The sequence below is a fragment of the Toxorhynchites rutilus genome, chromosome 2 (assembly GCF_029784135.1).
Source record: "Toxorhynchites rutilus septentrionalis strain SRP chromosome 2, ASM2978413v1, whole genome shotgun sequence".
Taxonomy (NCBI): domain Eukaryota; kingdom Metazoa; phylum Arthropoda; class Insecta; order Diptera; family Culicidae; genus Toxorhynchites; species Toxorhynchites rutilus.
In genome coordinates, this window is record NC_073745.1 from 114032994 (window position 1) to 114059434 (window position 26441).

Genomic DNA, 26441 nt, shown 5'->3' on the forward strand with positions numbered 1-26441 from the left:
TGCTGAAGAAAATCATGAAACAGTAAATCATATTAGATCCTAATAAAGAACATATTACATCATATTGAAATGTCAATGATGCACTCGAAAGTTTTAACCGCTGTTGAATTAAATTTCAGATAGCCGCGCGAGATAGCTGGTGGATGATAATCCAGACGACCGGAGTTCGAACCCACATCGGAGCAGTTTTCACCAAACATCAATCTGTGTCATTTTAAATATTCATGTTCCACTCCCAACACAAGTCAATCAAACAATTATTATTTCTACGAACATAAATACTCATATATAAAAATGGCGGTTCGTGAGGTTGTAATAAACATTTCACGAAAATATTTTGCGCCATTTGTTTTTTTTCTAGGTCTGTAATAAATCATATATAAGTATGGCAAAAGTCGTATTTGGTGCTTTAACAATTCTTGAATATATTCATATTAGATCGCAATTCAATTCCAACATAATCGCTATTATAGCCGGTCAAAGTTGCATATTCATCCAAACAAATTCGGTAAGAACTTGCCATGTATGTATATGGCCTCCACTTTTGCATGCATATGCCAGTTAGGCGCATTATATGCCAACCAAATTTTAGGGCATATGATGTTATATATACGTTATATATATATATATATATATATATATATATATATATATATATATATATATATATATATATATATATATATATATATATATATATATATATATATATATATATATATATATATATATATATATATATATATATATATATATATATATATATATATATATATATATATATAAATTATGCCGTGACTTAACTCGCGGTTTAAAAAAAACTTTTATTTAATTTCTAATTACCCTTTTTATTCGTTTATAACACTTTACATTCGGTTCATAAACCTTTATGCCCGTATTCAACTCGGCTACGCTCAAGACTAAATTCTATAATCGTATTACAAGGCTTAAATAGACTACATCTGCTGATCTCATTATTTCCGTCGGTGGTTCGAACCTGATCGAACCTTTGTTCGCGTCGTTCGATTGATTTCCGCGGCGTCGGCAAATGTTGGTTTACACGCGCGGTGTAACTTTGACGCCTCTGTCTGTTGCTATGGGTCTCGGCTGTGCTTTTGCTGACGTCTTGACTTCTGGGACGCCTTGGTCGGTCGGTTGTGGTGTAACGCCTCCCCCCTTAGATTCTCGTCCGTCCTCGGACGATCTTTCGAAAAGGACGAGACTCGGTAATGGTCCAAATTCTCCTTTTCCAATGGTTTGTTTAAGTTCCGTGGTGGTTCCAACATGGCTTCGAATTTCCAGAGTTGCTCTTTCCTTCGCTTTGAATCTTCTGTCGATGATATAAATGGTAAAAGAACAGATAATGATTAGCATGAGGAGGACTCCTCCTCCGATGGTTGTTGTCCTTTTTGAACGATGCAGGTCTAACTTTATGTCCTGCAGACTGTTAAGGTTTTCCAATTTGAGGTGGTTGATTTCATTATTCTCCTCTGTATAGTTTAATTGTATCAACTTATTTCCGTATATTGGGAGAAGGTATTCTTCACTATTTCCAAAAGTTACTTGGTTATTGAAGGTGATGTTCATCACTTCGATTGTACAGTTGTTTGTTTCGATGATTGTCGGGGTGTTGATCAGTCTGGAATTGTTGCATGAATCAGAGATCAATACATTTTTGTTTGTGTCAACAAGTATGACTCCTTTCTTAATTTCTTCGACACGGATGGGTTGTCTGACGGGTTTTATGATACATTTTGGTGTTTGGTGATTCAGAAGGTTATAGATGCAATCATCTTCGAGAAGGGTTGTAGCTTCGCAAATGTCGCAAAGTTCGCTTTGTCTGTAAATGATGTCTCCATGCTTTGCCACCAGTTTTACGTCTGTGCTGATTCGTGTACTGTTTATGTTGAGCGTCTGAATGTTGATCAGGTCGAACTCGTTGTCCCCGAGGATGGGTATTTTCACCAGTATTATAATTTCACCTTGGCTTACAATAACGCTTCCTGAGCTGTACTGGAATATTTGATCTAAATAGTCTAGCTTTAGCTTTTGAGCATTGAGTCTGTTGAAAATGTACTTCTTCTCTTCAAATGAAAATAAATTTCTGTTTAAAATGTTGAGTTTAGCAAACTCGATTTGTTCTTCAATATTTCCGAGAATCTGAATTATAGAGTCAAGGTTTACAATCATGTTGATATATTCCAAATCTGCTCTGGTTACCAAAGAATTGTTCCTCTGTTCCACAATCTGTTTATTGATCTTTTTGAGTACGTCTGTTATGTTATTAATTTTGTTTTGTATTTTTTCGTTAATGATTATTTGTCTTGATATAGATTTCGATAGTAAATTTTCCTGTTTCTCTAAAGTTCCCAAACTATGGTTTATAATTTCTAAATCGTCATTATCAGGGTTTCCTGCTATTAATTTTATTGCTGTTCCTAATGCGTTTACTAATGCTCTTTTACTTCTGTGGGAATACAAGCTCATCAATTTACCTTTTGAGTTTTGTATTTTGAAATCTAAAGTACTTCTTAAGTGGTCTATAACTTTAATATTTCCTGCGATTTTTTCAATGTAATTGATATTATGTTCGATAGAGTGGATATTAATCTTTTGGATAATTCTCTCGAATCCTATCCTAATCCTGACTTGTTTTAATTTTATGGCAATTATACCATTGTTGTGAGATAGATCTTTAAGTTTTGTGCAATTTATTATGACGATGCATGAAAATCTGCAACGAGAGTTAAATAATTGATTTATCGGTTATTTCTTTATTCTATTTTTGTGGATTTTAATATTATTGACGTCTTCAAATGTTAGTTCGTTGTTGTGTTTAATCGTTGTTATTTTAAACGGATCTTTGTCCTTTGTTAAACGTTGAGAGTTTTTTATGTATTTAATTTCGCCTGGTTGAAGATCTTCAGGTTTTTCGTTATTCATATTTTGTTGTTCGTATTTATCTTTTCGTCTATTTAGTTCGATTTTAACTGCAGATTGCAGGTTTTTAGATTTTTCAGATATTTCTTCCATATTCGTAGATCCAGAGTTATTAAAAATCAAATTTCGCGGTTGGGTTTTTATTACTGAGTGGAAACTATTATTGTAAATGTCGATGGCGATATTTACTTGCTCGTTTAATGTTAAATCTTTAAATTTTGCTTTGTTTGTGCGGAAGGTTTCAATTAAAGTGGAGTGGAAACGTTCCACGATACCATTTGAATTGGATCCACTTGCGAGGTGTATCTCTATATTGATATCATTTAGGAATCCCATAAAGTCTATGGACCTGAAAGATGGCTCTTGGTCACTCACTATAGTTTGAGGTCTTCCAAAATTTCGAATGTGTTCGGTTATTGCGGTTTTGATATCAACTATTGTTCTTGTGCTTAATGGAATCGCGTTTGCAAATTTTGAAAATGAATCAACTATGGTGAGCCACTTTTGACCTTTTAGGAAGAAAATGTCAATGTGGACTCTGTCGAAAGGTTTCTGTCCAAATGTGCTTTTTCTAATTAGTTTGGGTGGATTTCTGTCATATTTGGCTTTTTTGCAAATATCACAGGAATCGACATAAATTTTGACCTTTCGATCGAGTTGCGGGAAAAAGTGTGTTTGTAGAATCTGGTTCCGGTTTTCTTTGATTCCTCTGTGTCCGTATTGGTGAATTCTTCTTATGATCTCGTCTTGCTCGACTTCCATTCTGATGTCCTCCAACATGGTCTCTGAAATAAATACTTTGTAAATAATATTTGAGGAAAAATGTTTTTTATACGTCTCCTGCACTAGTTGTGCTAATGAGATAGGTACTTTTATACAACTCAAACCCTTCGGATTCAGGGTCCGTTTCAACGTTTCAACTATGTCTTCTTCGGTGTATGTTCTTTTTACTATTGTGTGTCTGTGATATTTTGGAAAAATTTGTTCGTAGGCTGCAAGTTCTACATTTCCTATTTTGAATATGACTTGTGTCCGAAAAACGTTGATAGGTCTCTCAGTATACCGAATAAAGTAGTCATCACTCGTATCCGCTGAGTGTACTGTCGTTCCGTCACTTTCGTCGTCTGAAGGTTCGTTTCCTCGCTCAGAAGGTTCAACATTTAGGGAAAGCGATGATTGCGAGTGTGCGTTCAGGTGTTTTTCTATGTTTACGCGCGACAGCGCGTCGGCGACAACGTTTTGTTTTCCCGGTTTGTAGATTAGTTCGTAATCGAATTCCTCTAAAGCCAGCTTTCCTCTAATTATTCTGTGGTTAGCGTTCGTGAAAGAAAATGTTAGTGGTTGGTGGTCGGTGAACATTTTAAACTTTCTACCATAGAGGTATGGTCTGAAATGTTTCACTGCCCATACTATCGCGAGAAACTCCTTTTCGGTAGTGGAATATCGTTCTTCCGTTTTATTCAAAGTACGTGAGGCGTATGCGATGGGTCGGTCGTTACCTGCTGGCCCTTGTGACAACACTGCACCAATAGCGTGGTCACTCGCATCCGTTGTTAGTGAAAATTCTTTGCTAAAATCAGGGTAAATTAATACCGGGTCGATCGTCAGAAGTTGCTTACACTTTTCGAAGCATGTTACTACTTCTGGTGTAATTTCGAATTCAATATCCTTTCGGAGAAGTGCTGTTAACGGCTTTACAATTTTTGCGAAATCCTTAATAAATCGCCTGTAGTAGCCAAGCATTCCTAGGAATTGTCTCACTTCTTTTTCGCTTTTAGGTATTGGCCATTGCCTTATTGCATCAATTTTGTCGCTGTTTGGTCGTACTCCCTCTTCAGAGACTGTATGACCTAAAAATTGCGTTTCTTTCCTAAAGAACTCGCATTTGTCCAGCTGAATTTTTAGTCTTGCTTCTTTCAATTTTGCGAAGACTTGCGACAAATTTTTCAAGTGCTCTTGAAGCGAGCTGGAGAAGATGATGATATCGTCCATATAGACGAAACAACATACTCCTACTAAATCTCTCAGAATGCAATCCATGACTCTTTGAAAAGTCGCTGGGGCATTCTTCAAGCCAAATGGCATACGAGTAAACTCATATTTGCCACCGTTTACGGAAAAAGCAGTTTTTTCTGTATCTTCCTCCGCTAATTGAATTTGGTGGAAGCCAGAAACTAAATCGATTGTTGAAAAATATTTCGCCTTTCCTAATTTATCCAGAATATCCGTAATTTCTGGTATAGGGTATTTGTCATTAATTGTTTTCTCGTTTAGTTTTCGGTAATCGATCACTAAACGGAATTTTTTTCGTCCAGATGCATCGGACTTTTTAGGAACCACCCACACAGGTGACGTGTAAGGCGAGATTGACTCTTTTATGATTCCGTCTTTCAGCATCTTTTTAACTTGCTCCTGCACCTCGCTTTCGTACACGTAGGGGTACTTATACGATTTGGAGTGTATCGGAATACTGTCCACGGTGCGTATTTTATGTTTAATTTTATGGGTGAATGATAACTTATCACTTTCCACATATAAAACGTCGTTGTATTTCCTGATCAATTTCCTGAGGGTATATTTCTCCTCCTCATTCATATGATCGTCTCTTATGGTGTAATTTTCAGAGTCAACCTTTTTCGGTAGCTCTGTCAGCTCGAATGGGTCAACCTCTGTATCCAAGTCATTGCAAAGCTTGATCTCGTTCGAATTGATTTCCATCGATTTTTTTGTATAATTTTGCACTGCTACAAAGGCTGTGTTATTAGCACTTCTGTAGAGGCCTGGCAAGATAGAAAATTTTCCGTGAGGCTTTTCTTCCTCTATAAGAAAATCTCCATTTTTCTTGGTTTTCAATTTTATGAACTGATATTCTTGTTCATTTAAATTGATTTTATGTTTCTCGGGAAATCTCTTTTTCATTGCGAAAGTTTTTCTCCCGATCCTCAATGTATTTTTACTGACGTCGATTTTAGCATTTAAATTTCTCAATGACTCGTATCCGATGAGTCCATCGAAAAATTTATGAAATTTGAAAATGAAAAATTTCAGTTTTTTATTTATAAGAAATGGGTCGAAGGAAGCGGATTTATCGATTGTAAAGGTTCCCTTAATGTTGGTTACTTTTGAAATCGGTTCTGTTTTGCAGTTTTCTATGTTTACATGCTCGGGTGATATGTAATTTTTGTTCGCTCCTGTGTCGATCAAAAATTTCATCTCGCCTTTGGATGTTGCAATGGTGATGTAGGGAATAAAGTTATTATCGTTCATTATTTTTCTTTTTGTAGCGACTCGGCCACGTGAAAATTTAGTTCATCGTTGACGAAATAATCGTCATCTTCCGAATCGAGGACGGATTCGTCCAGCTGTTCCGAAGTGTCAGGTTCTGTTTGATGATTTTTGCTGTGTTCTGCTGTTTCGTGGCTGTTAACCTCTGCCCGCGATTTCGCTGTCCTCATCGAGACATCGTCATCTGGCGGTGGAGCTCTAGCTTTGAATTTCGCAGACCCGTATGGTTTTTGATTATGCAAGTTATTGTTAGAATTTGAGGTGGATGGCTTCGCGTTAAAGTGATTGCCATTACTATTGGGGTTGGGAGACGGTTTCGAATTATGTGAACCGTTACTATTGTTGGATCTGATATTTTTATTTGTGTCAGATGGTTTTTGGTTTAACTTCTGCCTATATGCAGCGTTGGCATATTGTATGGTGATTGCATACGCTTCCTCCAGACTTTTAGGTCTGTAGCTTCGCACGTGCATAGACAATTCCTCTGTGAGCCCATCTATGAATCTAGTGAGAGTCATAAGGCTCACTAGATTATTTATTGCTCTTGTAGAGTTGTTATAATCATCCATTGTCGCTGCTGTGGATTTAATAGCAGTGTCTATGGTTTTGATTCGGTTGTAGTATTCAGTGATGGATTTTTTTCCTTGGTTTATATAAAACAACGATTGGATATGAGATGTCAAATCTCTCCTATCGCCGTATGAATTTAGAATAATTTCTTTGATTTCTGCCCAACTGTTCGGGTTGCCGGCAGCAATCAAAATTTCTTTGGCCTCTCCCACGATTTTATTCTTTACCGCTCTGACCAATTGGCTGTAGACCGGATCATCTCTGTATCTTTCAAAAAGATGCAGGGTGTTTTCGGCGTCTTCAAGCCATGCGTTTGTTTCCCGTTTGTTTCCGGAGAATGTTGGTAAATTCTTAATAGGATCCGGAGTTCTAAACTGCATAAACGGATCCTCCGCTTTTGCTTTAAGTGTTCTCAATTGCCCAATCAGTTCGTTCTGATTGTGAGTTAGGCTCCTTATGTGTTGGAGTAACCCTTGAATTGTTATTTCTTGTTGCGGAATTGGTGCATGATCATCCAATTCCGGGGCCAGAAGTTCCGGAGAAATCATTTGCTCCCGCTCGGCCATTTTAATAAATTTGTTTTTTCAAAAGAGTTTGTTCTTTTTTTTTTTAAAAAAAAACAATCTTACGTACTTTATACGCGCGAGAAAATGTGTTGTTCTACACTTCACTTGTTAATGAATTAGTTATTCACTTTGTGATATATCAAGTGTCCGCTTACCACTGGTGGGGGCTCGCACTTCTGAATTAGTATTTTGTTGTGTTAGGTTTAGATAATTGTTCGTGTTTACTTACAGGAAGATTACTGCTTTCATCTCCTGGAGTCTGGGTAGGTTGAATCGGTTTCCTCGTAGATCGTTCGTTCCAGGTGGCGGGATTAGTTTTCCTAACGGCAGCGAGTCCTTGATTTTCGCTCAGGGGGTCCTCTCGCTTGTTCGTTTGGTTTCTTCAGTAGATGTAAACTTCTCCTCTTTAACTCGGTGGCGGTGCTTCCAGATATCCGCTCTATAAACACTACTCACTTCGTTGTACCACTTGGCCAATGACTGCGCCAATTATGCCGTGACTTAACTCGCGGTTTAAAAAAAACTTTTATTTAATTTCTAATTACCCTTTTTATTCGTTTATAACACTTTACATTCGGTTCATAAACCTTTATGCCCGTATTCAACTCGGCTACGCTCAAGACTAAATTCTATAATCGTATTACAAGGCTTAAATAGACTACATCTGCTGATCTCATTATTTCCGTCGGTGGTTCGAACCTGATCGAACCTTTGTTCGCGTCGTTCGATTGATTTCCGCGGCGTCGGCAAATGTTGGTTTACACGCGCGGTGTAACTTTGACGCCTCTGTCTGTTGCTATGGGTCTCGGCTGGGCTTTTGCTGACGTCTTGACTTCTGGGACGCCTTGGTCGGTCGGTTGTGGTGTAACGTATATATATATAACAATATGCGATTTAATGTTTGCTGGGTTATCATATAGGCCACACAGCAGCGACCAGTAGCAGTTCTATTTTCATTAGTACCTTTCTATTATTCCTTCCCTCCTCTGTATAGGACAAATACCATTGTTCCGCTTGGTATTTCCGAAATCAACATGCGTTGACATTAGGATGACCATCTTGAACTAACGGGTCTTTCATTAACACTCCTATACTCGCGCGCAAAATCGCAACTCATTTAATTATATCTTTTTCTTCAAATAAACACCAAATACAAAATTGCAATATAACAGAGACACGCACAGTCTGTGAGTGTATGAGTTGCGATTTTGCGCGCGAGTATAGGATTGTTAGTGAAGGACCCAGTTTTTTTACGCGGATTTTCTAATTAACGCGGTTTTCTTAAGCGGATTTTCAAATTAACGCGGTTTTCCCAATTAACGCGTTACGCGGTACCCAGTAAATACCAAAGTGGTGCGGACTCAATTCACTTCGTTTTCAAGCAAATTCATGAATTTTTTCAAGCGATTTCTTGCAATAAATTCTCATACTACCAGAGATGCCAGATTTACAGATATGTTTGTGAATTCACAGACATATCTGTAAAATACTTTTTATTCTTGTTGCAGACGTTTTGGATATAACAATATTTCACAGGTTCATGAAAAATGAGAGGCTCTATTCATCACATCAAAGATATTTGACTCACCGTATGACATTTTTCCATAGTTTTAATATATAAAAAGTTTTCATATTTATTTTTTATTATAGTGACTTTGAACACTTTTTGGCTGGTTCGTCACTGTTACTTCCATTTTTTGGAAGAATGTCGGGAGTGAGAATTGAACTCATGACCCTTAGCGTGAGAGGTATGGATGTTACCACTACGCCAGATCGTCTCCATTTTCATATTTAGTTTATATCAATACTCATAACGTTAGACCTGTTTTTCGAGTCATTCAGTAACACTTTGCCGTCCGGTGTAGCCACAGTGGTTACGTTCGCAAAATAGGTCGCACCGCTGTGATGTCGTGAGCATAGTATCGCTCAGTGGCCAACGGTATCACTCAGTGGCCGAAGATTGATTACATCCAAGCGATTGGCGATCTAACGTACAAATCCACACCCAGGCGGCGCTGTGGTGAAAGTGATGATGGTTTTAAATTTTGCCATGTGAGCTTATGGAAGCTTTGTAGTTCTTTTCATAAATTACAATGTTATAATCATAAAAGATTATTTGATTGCCATGAGTTTTTAAGAAATTTAATTCTGCGCATTTTTTTTATATAACATGTTTCTTATCTCTTTGAGTAGTGAAAATTGTATAAATATTGACAATGGTTATAAATAACTTTGAAAAATCATATCTCAAAAAGGAAAAAAATGCCTGATCTTTCAAGAGAAATATAAAAAAAAATGGCGCCCTCTAGTCTAAAGCCATGAATACAATAAAAAACAAATACAATCGATAATTCCATAAAATCCATTTTATTCAATATTTTTTTAATAATAAGCTAGCTCATTGGCTTCATTTAGATATGTCGATAATCTAAACCGGTTCGGTGGTTCTGAAGTTATGAATTTTTGAAAAAAGGCAGTTTTGTGAAAAAAATTTTTTTCGGACCACCCTAAAATGGAAATGGTCACCCTAAAGAAAAAATAAAAAAATACGGGTCTAATGTTTTGTGATAAAGAACAAAACTACCACTTTTCATCGTAATCTGAGAACCACTATATTGGTTTGGCATGGAATGGCTGTATATATACAAAATATACAATAATATACAAAAGACAATCTTACGTGCATCGCGATGCACAAAATATTGATGAATCTATGAAAATTAACGTTAAAAGACTTATACAGATCCGCACACTTCTACAGACATTTCCACATTTTTAACAGACTTTCACAAATTTTTACAGATATTTTTTAAAAATCATCTGGCAACTGTTCGTTCCACTTTTCATCGAATATTTTCAAATCGCACACTGGAGAAATAGTTTAGTAAAAGCAGCTACCAAATCTTTAGTAGCTAAAACATTGGTAAAATATACAAATGTTTTGTAAATATTACCAAAATTACGTAAAAGCGATGTCAGACGCAATGAACGTTCCTACTAGAGATTCGTAGATTTTACTTCATACCATTAGTAACTTTGTTTTTTTGTCATACCTAACATCTGTGATGTGCGCACTTTGCAATCGTCATTTCTATTTTGGAGATGAAGCGATTCGGAGGTAAGCATTTTGTTGATGTTACGTTTCATTACATATATACATATTTAATAATATTAACATATGTATTTCTTTTCTTCATAGAGACACGAGAGAACAATATGCGGATGAAACGTGCTGGTGCTACAGACACTCCCTAAATAATGCAAACTAGAGCGATGCAGCAGGAAGAGGAACGGGAACTTTCCTCGTGTACGCTGCTCATAGAATAAGTTATATATTATTATTATAATGTATTCTAAGTATGTGGAGTTAAATGTAATCAAATAGAATTTTTTAAATTAAAAATAATTATTAAAAAACATTTTTATTATCCCTGATGATTATCTCTCACAAATGAGAAGCAAAATTTTCACTGATATTGCACCAATGTTGGACCAACAAATCGTAGTTTGTTTGACGTTTGTGCCTACCATTTTTCTTTCGTAATATGTACCAATGATTTGTAGGGTAGAAAATGACTAGAGAACTGGTAACATGTACCAAAAAATTCGTCGTATTTACTAACTATTCCTCTCAGTGCAGGAGTAAACAGTAGTTGACTCAGAAGATTACGTCCATCACAAGGTGCGTATATGTATACTAAAGATGTGACCGTGTCGTCAATAAGTGCGCGAGGGGAAACGGTATAAACATACAGAGGATTGTGGAAAGGGGTTTGACTGCAAAACGCGGGAAAAATATTACTGTCAAGTTTGGCTCTGATGAACATCCCAATTTCCTTGAAAGCCATTGGTTTATTTTCTATCACCAACCGACACCGAGAGTCGATTTGTTCTCTTGAGCTGAAACATAAAATAAAATAGGGTATATTACAAACCTAGCTTCAACCGTAAAGGATTTACCTTTCAACTTTTCGATGCTCTCACTGCCACCATGCTAAAACGAGAAACGAAATTCGTGCAGGAGGACGCAAACCTTGGCCCCAGGACTGTCGTATTCCTCGTTTGCCAATATTTTTTCCTTGCTTCACATGTTACTGCACCGAAAATAGAATACTGAATGATGCGAGAGATCAACATCCTTCGCGGAACGCATTCAAATTTGCTCTCTCTTTTGTTTGCAACCCCTGTCGGATTCTTTCTCTCTTTTGCATGCATCACTCTCTTGCATGCCAGCACAAGCGACAACTTGTGTTTGTCAATCGCATAATGGCGGGTTTACACTAGGGAGATCTATAGCTATAGATGGATTTATTCACCTGAAAATAGGTGTAAACGGGTGAGAATAAATATGATACACTTATTCGAGGTATATATAACTTGAATAAATTCAACATATGTAAACGCTTGAGAATTTCTCACTGGTGAGAAATCACTAAAGTTGGATGCAGTTCTACTTCAGGTGAATAAATTCACCGAAAATATGAATATATTCATTATAGAAGTTCACGCTAGTGTAAACGATTGATGCGATTTCTATAAATCTCATCATATTTCTTCACATGAATATATCCCTAGTCTAAACCCACCCTAAGATTTTGCATTTCTCTACACTGTCATTTATATTTATATATTTTGTAGTGTTATTTCATCCATACCTTTAATCATCCCAAAAGAAAACCGAAAGAAATTTGAAATGAAATTGTCGAACCTAATTATTGAAAATCATAGAATTTAAACTGATTCATCATATTTCCCACAAGGACTTGGCCGGGCGCGGCATGATTCGATGCGTTCTCCTCTGTTCCGTAGGGGTGGAATTGCTCACGAACCACGGTCACCAACGTCTCATTTCTACATGCTGTTCTTCACTCGGGTGTTAAGATTAGTATCGACGCTGTCGATCAGACTTGCTCAGGATGATCTATACACTGAGAGAAATAATTAGTAAATATAACGAATTTTTTGGTAAATACTACCAATCTATAGTCATTTTCGACCGTACTAATAAACACATATGTCAAGCAGAACCATGATTCGGAAGCCCAATATCGGCTACATTTTCTCGCCGAAAATGCACGTATCAGAATTATATCCTTATTATACCTCTGTATTGCCTTATGGAAACAATGAAAATGGTTAATACGCGCTTTTCTCACCAGTTTTCAGATATGACAATATCCAAGCTTACTAATGTTATCGAGTAAAATATACTAATCTCTGGTAGGGATGCGGGTTTGTTGACAATATGTACAAAAAAATTGTACATTCTACTAATTTTGCATTACTAAATGTATTTGGTAGTTTTCGACCGAGGATTTTTCTAAGTGTATGTTGTCGAGAGTATTAAGCCGAGGAATATCACCGTTGGGGCGGATTTAGTCGAACATATGAATATGATTCCCGTTTATGGACTGAATTTCTACTCAATGCTTAAACACAATACTTTGGTTCTGACTAGAAGCGCAGCGCAGGAAATTGAATCGAAACTAAGCGAACATTTACATCGCAACGATGCGAGGTCACTTATGACAAAATTCCATGTCGATCGGTAAATCAATAGCATCATGAAATAAAATTGAGTTTTGTTTGATTCAAATTACTTTTTAATCATAATGTAACATTAATCAGTCGTTCTACTTATGCTAGAAACGCCAAATCACAAATCGCTCATTTTGGATGGAATTTGGCAGTCAATGGCGGAATGTTGTAAGAGATGATTACTTTTCACCAAACAGTTTGTTTCGCACTCTCCATCTAAGCTCCGAATGGTTGTTTTCTCCTGGTAGACGATTTTTGTTCCTATTCTTTTTTATATACATGATACGATGCAACAGGGTCATTTTCCGACAACCCATTGCGCTTGTGTTTCTTGTCCAGATCCCTGTTAACAAAGTAGTTAATATTGTCGATCCAATGTGTTTGCTCGATTACTTATACATTTTATTTGAAGCAGATTCCTGTTCCTTCGAAGGCTTTTTACTTTTCCCACATTCATGCTAATTCTCCTTATCGGCACTGCTCCCCCGTGGCTGCTCAGTTTTCGCCTCATTGGCTGGCTCCGAACCTACAGCGGAATGAGCCTTTGCAATACCTTTCTTTGCGTGCTTCGCATCGTAGCTAACAATAGTGAGAGCGTGCAATCGCTGGAATGTAATCTTTGAATCCGCCGCTTGTTTCAGTGCTTGAGCTGAAACATAAAATAAGATAAAGTATATTACAAACCTGGCTTTAACCGTGAGCTGAACAATATCGACGATAAAACTAGTTGCAGGAAGTTGCTAGAAATCCTTTTATATCATCTTTTTATGCCCCATCAAAAACAGGCATTAAGTTTTTGTTAACCAAGAAACAAATAATAGATATAGGAAAACTTGAAATTCCAGAAACCTTACAATCGAACAATTAATCGTCGTCTCTAACTGCAAAACGCGGAAAAAATACCTTCATCACCGACCGACACCGAAAGTCGATTTATTCTCTTAAGCTGAAAAATATAATAAGATAGAGTATATTACAAACCTAGCTTTAACCGTAAAAGACTTACCTTTCAACGTTTCAATGTTCTTATTCCCACAAAACAATTCCACACACAAAGAGCAAAAAAAAAGATATTGCAAAATATTGCAGAATGTTTACATTCAAAATCCAAGATGGCTGAAAGGCCTTTCTCATAGGTCGCGCTACCGTATTGTATCCACGATGGAAGGTGGAAGGTGGTCTCAGCTCCCGTTCTAAAATAGTAGTATTCAAATTCAGAGCGCCGAGGAAAATATACCATACTAGTGATCAATGATTCTATGACCAAGCAGCTATTTCAACAAACAACATTCGAAGAACAGATAATTTTGAACAGCCAAAATTTTGGTTGGTGCAAACAAAATGCATGTCGGACTCGACTAATATCAACAGACTCGATAATATGTGATTCAATTATATACAATTTTGAACTCGATTATATACAGTTTGGAAAAAAATATTTTTTTTATATTGACGTAGGACTACGTCTTTCATTTCTATACCGGGGTGTAAAACCAAAGTTTCGAGAACGAAAGCGTTACGCCGGAGACCGAGATTTTGAGCGTTAATAGCTCTTAAACAACTGAACGAAATGGTATGATAAACACTTCATTTGAAAGATAAAATGTCTACGCGTCATATACTTGTTACTTTTTCATCCAAAAACTTGTTTCAATAGTCTTAAAATTGCTTTCAAAACAGGCTATTGAAATCATCAATCGGTATATAAGCGAGCGCCGCTCGTAAACCCACTCAGTTATGATTGAACAGCGATTGGAGCATGTTGTCGCTGTTGTTGTGAAGCTCATTTCGTTTATCATGAAAGCGCTGATGAACGGTGTCACCAAGAGCCTGTTTGTGCACCTAAGGCCAAAAGGGAATCCGTCAGGAGGAGAGTGATGCCACGGTTCCGCTTGAAACATCGGAGCAGCCGCCACACACACACACACACACACATACACGCGCGGAATTCTCGATGCTATCATCGTTGCTGAAAAATAATCTGCCAGTTCCCCTGGGAATTGAAAAATACATTCATGCGAAATAGTTTATTTTAATGTTTTCTATCCATATAACACTGCAACCAAATACATTTGGTTTTGTTATTTTTCAATCAGTCGCAATTAACAGGAAAGCTTCTGAATATTTTTTTCACCATCAGTGGAAATTTTCGTATCCAATATTGCATGCATAACATGAAAAACGGAAAATGTTTCACATCGCAAAAATCAAGTCATTTTCGAGCGATTATTTGCTTTCTACTCATATAATGCTGCGACCAAACACATTTCGTTTTGGATTTTTTCAATCAAGTGCGATCAACGTAAGATCACGTCTTTCGGCAATTTATTAGAGGTGCAATGAATCTTTAGGAATTCCCGCTCTACGCGCACTGGCAAACAATGTTTACTCAACAATTTCTCAAACTAGAAATGGGTGTTGTGAGAAAGGATTAGCGAACGCGAAAACGACAAACGGGAGAAAGATTTTGGAGGTTGAAGGAAATTGGCAGAAAACTTCTTCATTCTATCATTCAAATAATGTGATTCATACCACATCATTTTGCCAGAAAGAGATTATTAATGCTCAAAGGAGGAATCGAGTCCTCCGAGGAAATTACCCAGCGCAAATTAGAGTCGACTATCGATTGCGGCATTCGTACACAAATAATTTTATAATGCAGTTTCACCAAAGTGATTTCTTCGGATATATTCACTACATCATGTCATATATTTCATATTCTTCATTATGAAATCCATATCCATGGCACCTAACGGTAACGAATTATTATCGAAACCACGATTTTCGCTAAATGCTCCTTTCAGTTCGGCCTGTAAAAAACTTTTCTGTACTCTAATCCATCAAATTTGGAGCCCTGAAAAGGGCTGTTGATTATATGCTAAGCTAATATAGCACGCTCTCCTCGGATAAGATGGGCCAGCTGGATGTCCTTGGGCATGATGTGACGCGTTTTGCATGGATAACACACAAATTTGTATCTTCGAATAAGCCTCCTGCAGCGTCATAGCCGCGGAACTTTGGAAGCGCAAGTCGGTTTTGAAGTCCTGAGCAATTCCACGAACCAAATGCTGCAAAGGTAGCTTGCGGATCAGCAATTCGGTCGACTTCCGATAGCGATGAATTTCACGCAAAGTTCCCGGTCGATAGCGATGTGGTTTCTCCACCTATCCTGCTACTGGTGCGCTTATCCGAGCTGCTTATCGTGTGTCTTACCACCGAATGACTAACGAGCTGTCTGCGAAAGACTAACGAGCTCGAGTCCTCACGGTGCGAGAGTAGAGTAAGAAATGAACGAAAGCAAAGGAAGCGTCATTTTATAAACCATAAAAGTATAGAATCTAAATCCTTCATCGGGACTAAGCAGACAGCTCGTTAGTCTTTCGGTGGTAAGGCACCACGAAAGCAGCTCGGATAAGCGCATCAGCCGCAGGAAGCGTGAAGAAGCCACATCGCTATCGACCGGGAACTTCGCATGAAATTCGTCGCTATCAGAAGTCGACCGAATTGCTGATCCGCAAGCTACCTTTGCAGCATTTGGTTCGTGGAATTGCTCAGGACTTCAAAACCGACTTGCGCTTCCAAAGTTCCGCGGTTATGACGCTGCAGGAGGCTTATTCGAAGATACCAATTTGTGTGCTATCCATGCAAAACGCGTCACATCATGCCCAAGGACATCCAGCTGGCCCATCTTATCCGAGGAGAGCGTGCTATATTAGCTTAGCATATAATCAACAGCCCTTTTCAGGGCTCCAAATTTGATGGATTAGAGTTCAGAAAAGTTTTTTACAGGCCGAACTGAAAGGAGCATTTAGCGAAAATCTTGGTTTCGATGATAATTCGATACCGATAGGTGCCATGGATATGGATTTCATAATGAAAAATATGAAATATATGACATGATGTAGTGAATATATCCCCATATCGAAGAAATCACTTTGATGAAACTGTTTACCGTTTGTCGTTTTTAATTGTTGGGAAAGGGCATTATTTCTGCTGACTAAATTCCAAGAAAAAATCCATTCCTTCTTTAAGCGTGATTCATTCTGCTTCGGATCAACGGAACAGTATGATAATCATTTCATACAAAAGATAAAATGTCCAAGAGTTATATGATTGCTATTTATTGAGTCGAAAAATTGTTTCAATAGCTTAATGATAGCTTCGAAAACAGGTTATTGAAATCGTTCGTATCCGTGTGTAGCGCGCCCACTTGGAAACCGATTAATCTTATTGGAATGTGAGATGGGGAAGCTCATACTTACGTCTATGCATTATGCTGTACACTACAGACTTTTTTTTCTCCGTACTGATTAAGAAGCAGACCGAACTATCGGTCGACAAGTCAGTCTGCAGTCGGCGGGGGCTCTTAATTTCGTTTTTGCAGGCCGAACCGAAAAAATTTCAGTCGAGTTAACTCTTTTTACAGTAATGCTTTTGAATCCGGACACTTTGCATTACATTCAATATCATACCACAGCCATAACATTTTTTTCATGTTGAATTTATGCGATTAATAGTTGCTAATATAGTTACTGATAGTTTCTTGATAGTTACTTATCAATCGCATTAATTCAACATGCAGAAAATGTTGTGGCTGCTGTTTGGTATTAAATGTAACGCAAAGTGTCCGGATTCAAATACATTACTGTATACTTACTTCGATGTTATTCGTTTCTCTCTCAGGGTAAGCAACGAATATAATAAGGGTGGGGTTTAGATTCTATATTTTATGGTTTATAAAATGACGCTTCCTTTGCTTTCGTTCATTTCTTATTCTACTCTCGCACCGTGACGACTCGTTTGTTTGGGACCAAGCAGATAGCTAGTTAGTCTTTCAGTGGTAAGGCACACGAAAGCAGCTTGGATAAGCGCACCAGCCGCAGGATAGGTGAAGAAGCCACATCGCTATCGACCGGGAACTTTGCATGAAATTCGTCGCTATCAGAAGTCGACCGAATTGCTGATCCGCAAGCTACCTTTGCAGCTTTTGGATCGTGGAATTGCTCAGGACTTCAAAACCGACTTGCGCTTCCAAAGTTCCGCGGTTATGACGCTGCAGGAGGCTTATTCGAAGATACAAATTTGTGTGCTATCCACGCAAAACGCGTCACATCATGCCCAAGGACATTCAGCTGGCCCATCGAATCCAAGGAGAGGGTGCTATATTAGCTTAGCATATAATCAACGGCCCTTTTCAGGGCTCCAAATTTGATGGATTAGAGTTTAGAAAAGTTTTTTACAGGCCAAACTGAAACGAGAATTTTCGTTTGGATGCCATACAGCATCGAGAAAATTCCGGAAAGATCTAATCGTTGCTGAAAAATAATCTGCCAGTTCCCTGGGAATTGAAGAATACATCCATGCGAAAGAGTTTATTTTAATGTTTTCTAATTATATGGCGAATACAGCGACCAAATACATTTGATTTCATAATTTTTCAATCAAGTGTAATTAGCTGGAAAGTTTCTGAAGATTATTCTTTCCCATCAGTAGGATATTTTCGTATCCAATATTGGATGCATAACATGAAAAACGGAAAATGTTCCGTATCGCGAAAATTATATAATTTTCAATCGATTATTGCTCAGTCGCCGAAATTTTCATACTCAGAGAGTTCATTCTCCTCTAGTTTGCCTTCCAAATTGCCATCGTAAACCACACCTTCTCTCGATTCAATCACGCACGAAAAGCATACTGAAATGATATTCTGGTGGTGAAACCGATTCATTTTTTGTGTGGCGTCGTGCACAAATTACGTAACGCGATAAGGGGGGAGGGGGTAGATGTTGCGTTACTTTCTGTTTATTAGAGATAGGAAATTGCGTTACGAAAGGGGGAGGGGAGAGGTGGTTCAAAATTCGGATTTTTAGCGTTACGTAATTTGTGCACGACGCCTGAGGACATCGACAAGACAACATCGTTACTGAACGAGCTGAACGGCGAGGGATCGAGGGATTCATTACCTGGCCTGACCTGACCTGAAATGCAATCAGTTTGTTTTAACTGTGAGGGAGCGCAGAAAAGCCGTGATACTCTCGTGACCAAGAGAGTATCAGCATCGAAATACGGTTCCTCGGGAAGACATAGAAGCAGCCGCCACACACACACACATACACGCGCGCAACTCTTTTCGTTTGCTGGTTATCGAGAGGAAACCTGGAAAGAAATGATCGTTGCTGAAAAATAATCTGCCAGTTCCCCTTAGAATTGAAAATTATATTCAAGCGAGTTTATTTTAATGTTTTCTATCCATATAATACTGCGACCACATACATTTGGTTTTGTGATTTGTCAATCAAGTGCAGTTAGCAGGAAAGCTTCTGAAGATTATTCTTCAGAACAAGGTTTTTTGTATCCAATATTGAATGCATAAAACCTTGAGTCTCCAACGTAACACTCTCGTTTTTGAAGTCACCCAAATATTTATTTATTCATTCATTCAGGATGGATTTAGATTCAACTTCAAACAAATGATCTCTAAATCAACGATAGTCCTACGTCACCCTTGCGGTTATACCATAAATATAACCCACTTCCTGTTTTTTAAGTATGACTTATTTCAAGAAGGAATGTAACCTTTTAACGGTAAGGTGAAATTTAAGTGGCTATTACATGTACAGTGGGGTGAAAATCGTCAATTTTGAAGATTTTGCTTGAGTTTTCATCAGTTATATCGTTATATCGTTATTGCAGCCAAATTAAAAAAAGCAGAAGTTGGGTGTTAAAAAACAAATTTTAGAGCGGTTAGAGAGCTTTAATTTAATTGATAGAAATGATCTAGTTCAATATAAATTTTCAGGATAAAATTAATAATAACACATTAAATATTATTAACTTTCAAGTTTTCCACTTCCAAAATGTTAAAATCCACTAATTTAGATGTTCCACTACTATATCCTGTACAAAATTTTCTCATATTTCAAATGAAAGCAACAGTATCGTCTTCCGTAGCGTAGTTTTTAAAGTAGAGCCAGTTTGAGGCAACAAGTCCGAAACAAAAAAAATAGTTCTATAACTATTTCATTGTTGAAATTCGAACATATGCGTAGAAGGATTTTTATTCATCAAATATGATCGTCTATTACCTCCTGAAAAAATCTGGATAAATTTATTTTTTTCATGCGAGAAAGGTATTTTCTGACCTTGAGAGGGTGAATCAAAAATCAAATTCCTCTTTTATATTCAAGAAAAAAAAAACATACAAAAAACGATTAAAAACTTTTTTCTGACTCGATTATATACAGTGAAAAGGAATCAGAAACTGTATATAATCGAGTCCGCCCTGTATTGTGCATCATTTTCATTGTGTGCTCTTTTTTCAATCATCCTCAAAAAATCATGAACTTCAAAATTATGACATATTTTTTTTATCATAAATGTCTGTTTGTTTTGATTACAAGAAATAAATATTCGCTCGATTAATCGAATACTGAAAGACAATTATTCGAATCAATCGAATATATAAAAATCACCCCACGATTAATCGACAATCGAATAAACGAAAAATTTAGACATCTCTATTTGCAGTCAAATCCCTTCCCACAATCCTCTGTATATTTATACCGTTTCCCCTCGCGCACTTATTGACCACACGGTCACACCTTTATTCTACACATCTTGATTGTATCTATCGTGATCAACACGAAGCGCAAATTGCTTTACCGCTATATTCATCACCAGGACTAGCGGATCATAATTAACACTCCTATACTCGCGCATTGGTCCGTCAGACCGAGAAATCAATAATTCGTTCATTTCTCAGAAAATATCAACACTACGACTTTGCGATTCTCTCTAGCTTCGTTATTCGTCGTTCGTCATCATTTAGCGTATCGCTAAACTACGTGTGCCACTTTTTTAACACTTTCGGTCTGACACACCGACGCGAGTATAGGAGTAACTTTTTTGGACAAGTGCCTTTTTTCATATTCTAGAATATTGTTGAATGAAATGTATGAATTAATGTTAGTGGCGTGGAATATCTATTGAATATAATGCATAAGATCATTACCGGACTATTCTTATTTGATTTCAGTTCCTTTTGTAACTGGATTGAACGGATCCATATATTAACTATTCGTCGATATATTCGTCGTTAAATTCGTACGTTCAAAAGCAAAATATAAATGTTTGACTTTCGTATAGTTATTCGTTAAATATAATGGTCATACAAATACACACTTGTAAAAGAATTTCACTTGTTGAAGAATTGTAAACAGTAAACTATAAACTAATCGGTAGCTTATGGTAATGTTTAACAGTTACAGTTTCGGGGATATTTTTATAATGGACAATATCGACAAGAAAACAAGAAAAAAAAAGAAGTTCCAAGATCCTTTTATATCCTCTTTTTATGCCCTATTTAAAAAAGGCATTAATTCTTAGTTTACCAAGAAAACAGGGACAACGAATATTAGAAATATGAAAACTTTATATTCAAGAACCTTTATCATCTGGTAATTATCTAGAAGGTCGTTATACATTCTTATCTTCGACAAAAGACCCGAAAAATACGCAACAACTGAATTAAATGTAAAAAATATGTTTGTTTCGAGCATGCAGTTATGCTATGTTCTGATAATACGTTTTTATGTTATTTTATTGCTCTTTATACTTCCATGAATTATATTCAGTTGCTTACTTTTAATTAATAACAGTGAAAAATTCGAATTTCGTTATTTGTGTTGGAGTATCAAAAATTACTCCATTTTGACGAGGCTGAATTAGATGACTATTAAAACATAACAAAGACGAAGAAAACATATTTTTTGGAGTTTTGACGTAGGACTACGTTTTTCATTTCTATACCGGGGTGTAAAATCAAAGTTTCGAAAACGAAAGCGTTACGCCGGAGACCGAGATTTTGAGTGTTAATAGCTCCTAAACAACTGAACGAAATGGTATGATAAACACTTCATTCGAAAGATAAAATGTCTACGCGTTCTATACTTGTTACTTTCTGATCCAAAAACTTGTTTCAATAGTCTTAAAATTGCTTTCAAAACAGGCTATTGAAATCACCAATCGGTATATAAGCGAGCGGCGCTCGGAAATCCACTCAGTTCTAATTGAACAGCGATTGGAGCATGTTGTCGCTATTGTGGTGAAGCTCTTCGTTTAAGCGCGTTAAGCGCGGATGAACGGTGTCGCCAAGAGCCTGTTTGTGCACCTTAGACCAGAAGGGAATCCATCAGGAGGAGAGTGATGCCACAAACGGTTCCCCGGGAAGATCTCGAAGCAACCGCTACACACACACACACACACATACACACATACACGCGCGGAATTCGTTCCGTTTGGATGCCGTTCAGCATCGAGAAAGATCCGGAAAATAATCTGCCAGTTCCTCTAGGAATTTAAAAATACATTAATAATACATACAGAGTTTATTTGAATGTTTTCTATCCATGTAACACTGTGACCAAATATGTTTCAATCAAGGGCTATTAACAGATGGTTATCGAGTTAGCATTAACCACTGGTGGGCTTCCAGTATCGAGGAAAATGTGGAAATATCTAATCGTTACTGAAAATAATCTGCCAGTTCTTCTGGGAATTTAAAATTACATTCATATGAAAGAGTTTATTTTAATGTTTTCTATCCATGTAACACTGTGACCAAATACATTAGGTTTTGTGATTTTTCAATCAATCGCAATCAACAGGATAGCTTCTGAAGATTATTCTTCCCCATCAGTAGGATATTTCCGTATCCAATATTGGATGCATAAAACCTTGTGCCTCCAACGTAACGCTCTCGTTTTCGAAGTTCTCCAAATATTCATTTATTCAGAATGAATTCAGATTCAACTTCATACAAATGATCTCTAAATCAACGATAGTCCTACGTCACCCTTGCGGTTATACCATAGATATAACCCACTTCCTGTTTTTTCATTCAATCATACCCTCTTCTTCAAATAAATGCCAATACAGCCTGAAAAATACACAATGGCAACATTACAGAGAAGTTCAATTTTCGGTCTGTGACACCGTGCGCGAGTATACGTGTTATGATTTTGCACGCGAGTACAGGAGGGTTAAGCGGATTTCATTTGGTCAGCTTCACTAGCAAAGCTGTTTTCACCAACGTTAGAAAAAAAAACGCCTCCAAAACATTTCACTTCTGCTATGTATGTACGTATCGAAATTCGCCAGTGTCGAATTTCGCTCCCACATTAAAATCTTGGAGTGAACTCAGCGTTATTCGTAGGTTGTTTATATTCTGTCAGGTTCTGATATCTTGCAATATAAGATGCTCTTTCAGAGATGCAATAGTCAAATAAATAATTGACGGCAAAATTTTGTTCCCTCATTTTATAAGTTTAACTAGCTGATCCGGCAATTTGCTTGATTAATTCTCGAGTAATGCAGAAATTTGAGTTTCATTCGTATGGCGTCAACGCACGTAATGTGACTTTTGCCATACTCATATACGATTTATTACAGACATAGTAAAAAAAGTCACAGGAGGGTTGTGTCCGAGACACGACCGCATAGTTTGGATACGTTTGAAGAATTACATCGTTAAACTCTTTGATAATGATTTGGTGGCCCTGAAAAGGGCAATTTTGTTTGATTGTTGGATATTGTTTGTTCACTCCACCAGTGTTTACCGAGTAGTGATGACAGAAAGATGGTAAACAGTCGTTGGATGGTGCGTATCAGATAAAATATACCGAAGTGGAACGAGATATGATGAAAACCATCCTCTGTGATCCTAGACGAGATGCCTCCTATATTATGTATGAATGAAATAAAGAAAAAAATAGGAAGTGGGTTATATCTATGGTATAACCGCAAGGGTGACGTAGGACTATCGTTGATTTAGAGATCATTTGTTTCAAGTTGAATCTAAATCCATTCTGAATGAATGAATAAATGAAAATTTGGGCGACTTTGAAAACGAGAGCGTTACGTTTTAGGCTCAAGGTTTTATGCATCCAATATTGTATATAAAAAACCTTGTTCTGAGGAATAATCTTCAGAAGCTTTCCTGCTAACTGCACTTGATTGACAAATCACAAAACCAAATGTATGTGGTCGCAGTATTACATGGATAGAAAACATTAAAATAAACTCGCTTGAATGTAATTTTCAATTCCAAGGGGAACTGGCAGATTATTTTTCAGCAACGATCTCTTCCTTCCAGGTTTCTTCTCGATAACCAGCAAACGAAAAGAGTTGGGCGCGCGTTTGTGTGTGTGTGTGTGTGTGACGGCTGCTTCTATGTCTTCCCGGGGAACCGTTTTTTGATGCTGATACTCTCTTGGTCACCTTCTCTTCTCCTTCTGATCGATCGGCTTTTCTGCGCTCCCTCACAGTTAAAACAAACTGATTGCATTTCAGGTCAGGTCAAGCCAGGTAATGAATTCCTCGATCCCTCGCCGTTCAGCTCGTTCAGTAACGATGTTGTCTTGTCGATGTCCACACGAAAAATGAATGGGTTTCACCACCAGAATATCGCTTAAGTATGCTTTTCGTGCGTGATTGAATCGAGAGAAGGTGTGGTTTATGATGGCAATTTGGAAGGCAAACTAGAGGAGAATGAACTCTCCGAGTATGAAAATTTCGGCGACTGAGCAATAATCGATTGAAAATTATATAATTTTCACGATACGAAACATTTTCCTCACACATTCTTTGTGTGGACACCGACTGGACAACATCGTTGCTGGACGAGCTGGACGGCGAGGGATCGAGTGCCTTTCTCAAGGCAAGAGGGTGGAGGTGGTAGCGCTGGAGTAAATAGAGTAGAGTTTTCAAAGGGCCTTTCTCAAGGCTAGAGACGAATGAACTGCAAAAGTTTAAAGTCTCTATAATACAAGACCTTCCTTCCTTCCTTACATTTTCCGTTGCGCGCGCATACAATATTGAATACGAAAATATCCTACTGATGGGGAAGAATAATCTTCAGAAGCTTTCCAGCCTCACCCTCTTTATTATATAAGCTTACTGTATACTTACTTCGATGTTATTCGTTTCTCTCTCAGGGTAAGCTACGAATATAATAAGGGTGGGGTTTACATTCTATACTTTTATGGTTTATAAAATGACGCTTCCTTTGCTTTCGTTCATTTCTTACTCTACTCTCGCACCGTGGGAACTCGTTTCATCGGAACTAAGCAGACAGCTCGTTAGTCTTTCGGTGATAAGGCACCACGAAAGCAGCTCGGATAAGCGCACCAGCCGCAGGAAGCGTGAAGAAGCCACATCGATATCGACCGGGAACTTTGCGTGAAATTCGTCGCTATCAGAAGTCGACCGAATTACTAATCCGCAAGCTACCTTTGCAGCGTTTGGTTCGTGTAATTACGCAGGACTTCAAAACCGACTTGCGCTTCCAAAGTTCCGCGGTTATGACGCTGCAGGAGGCCTATTCGAAGATACCAATTTGTGTACTATCCATGCAGAACGCGTCACATCATGCCCAAGGACATCCAGCTGGCCCATCGTATCCGAGGAGAGCGTGCTATATTAGCTTAGCATATAATCAACGGCCCTTTTCAGGGCTCCAAATTTGATGGATTAGAGTTAAGAAAAATTTTTTACAGGCCGAACTGAAAGGAGCATTTAGCGAAAATCGTGGTGTCGATGATAATTCGATACCGATGGGTGCCATTGATATGGATTTGATAGTGAAGAATATGAAATACATGACATGATGTAGTGAATATATCCGAAGAAATCACTTTGATGAAACTGCATTATAAAATTATTTGTGTACGAATGCCGCAATCGATAGTCGACTCTAATTTGCGCTGGGTAATTTCCTCGGAGTCTCGATTCCTCTTTTGAGCATCAATAATCTCTTACTGGCAAAACTAAGTGGTATGAATCACATTATTCGAAAGATAAAATGAAGTTTTCTGCCGATTACCTTCAACCTCCAAACATCTCTTTCTCCCGTTTGTCGTTTTTGCGTTCGCTTATCCTTTCTCACAACACCCATTTCTCGCTTGAGAACTTGTTGAGTAAACATCGTTTTCCAGTGCGCGTAGAGCGGGAATTCCTAAAGATTCATTGCACCTCTAATAAATTGCTGAAAGACCTGGTCTTACGTTGATCGCATTTGATTGAGAAATCCAAAACGAAATGTATTTGGTCGCGGCATTATATGATTTATTTATAATGATACTACATCCCATTGAGAGATTAGATCTTCTTCACAATTTTTCGCCAATAGTCCCGATCCATGGCTGCAATTCTCCAACTCCCGGCTGCACCGATTCTTGCCAAGTCCTGCTCCACCTGGTCCAACCACCTCGCTCGCTGGGCTCCTCTCCTTCTTGTTCCTACCGGATTCGATGCGAACACCATCTTTGCAGGGCTGCTGTCCGGCAATCTTGCAACATGCCCTGCCCATCGCACTCGTCCAGCCTTGGCGACTTTCTGAATGCTGGGTTCGCCGTAGAGTTGCGCCAGTTCGTGGTTCATTCTCCTTCTCCATACTCCGCTTTCCTGTACACCACCGTATATTGTTCTTAGCACTCGGCGTTCGAAAACTCCAAGCGCTTGTGAGTCCTCTTCAAGCATCGTCCA

General features: G+C 37.8%; 1 long non-coding RNA gene and 1 pseudogene across 1 annotated transcript; one reads left to right on the plus strand and one right to left on the minus strand.

Moving 5' to 3' along the window:
• Positions 1 to 7837: 7837 nt before the first annotated feature.
• Positions 7838 to 12913, plus strand: LOC129766057 (39S ribosomal protein L4, mitochondrial-like; annotated as a pseudogene).
• A 72-nt stretch (positions 12914 to 12985) lies between these two features.
• LOC129771430 (uncharacterized) lies at positions 12986 to 14075 on the minus strand. Its single transcript, XR_008742371.1, has 4 exons — positions 13906 to 14075; positions 13803 to 13845; positions 13299 to 13548; positions 12986 to 13242 (listed from the first exon to the last, which is right to left on the minus strand). It is a non-coding gene; the product is annotated as an uncharacterized LOC129771430 (long non-coding RNA).
• Positions 14076 to 26441: the final 12366 nt, after the last annotated feature.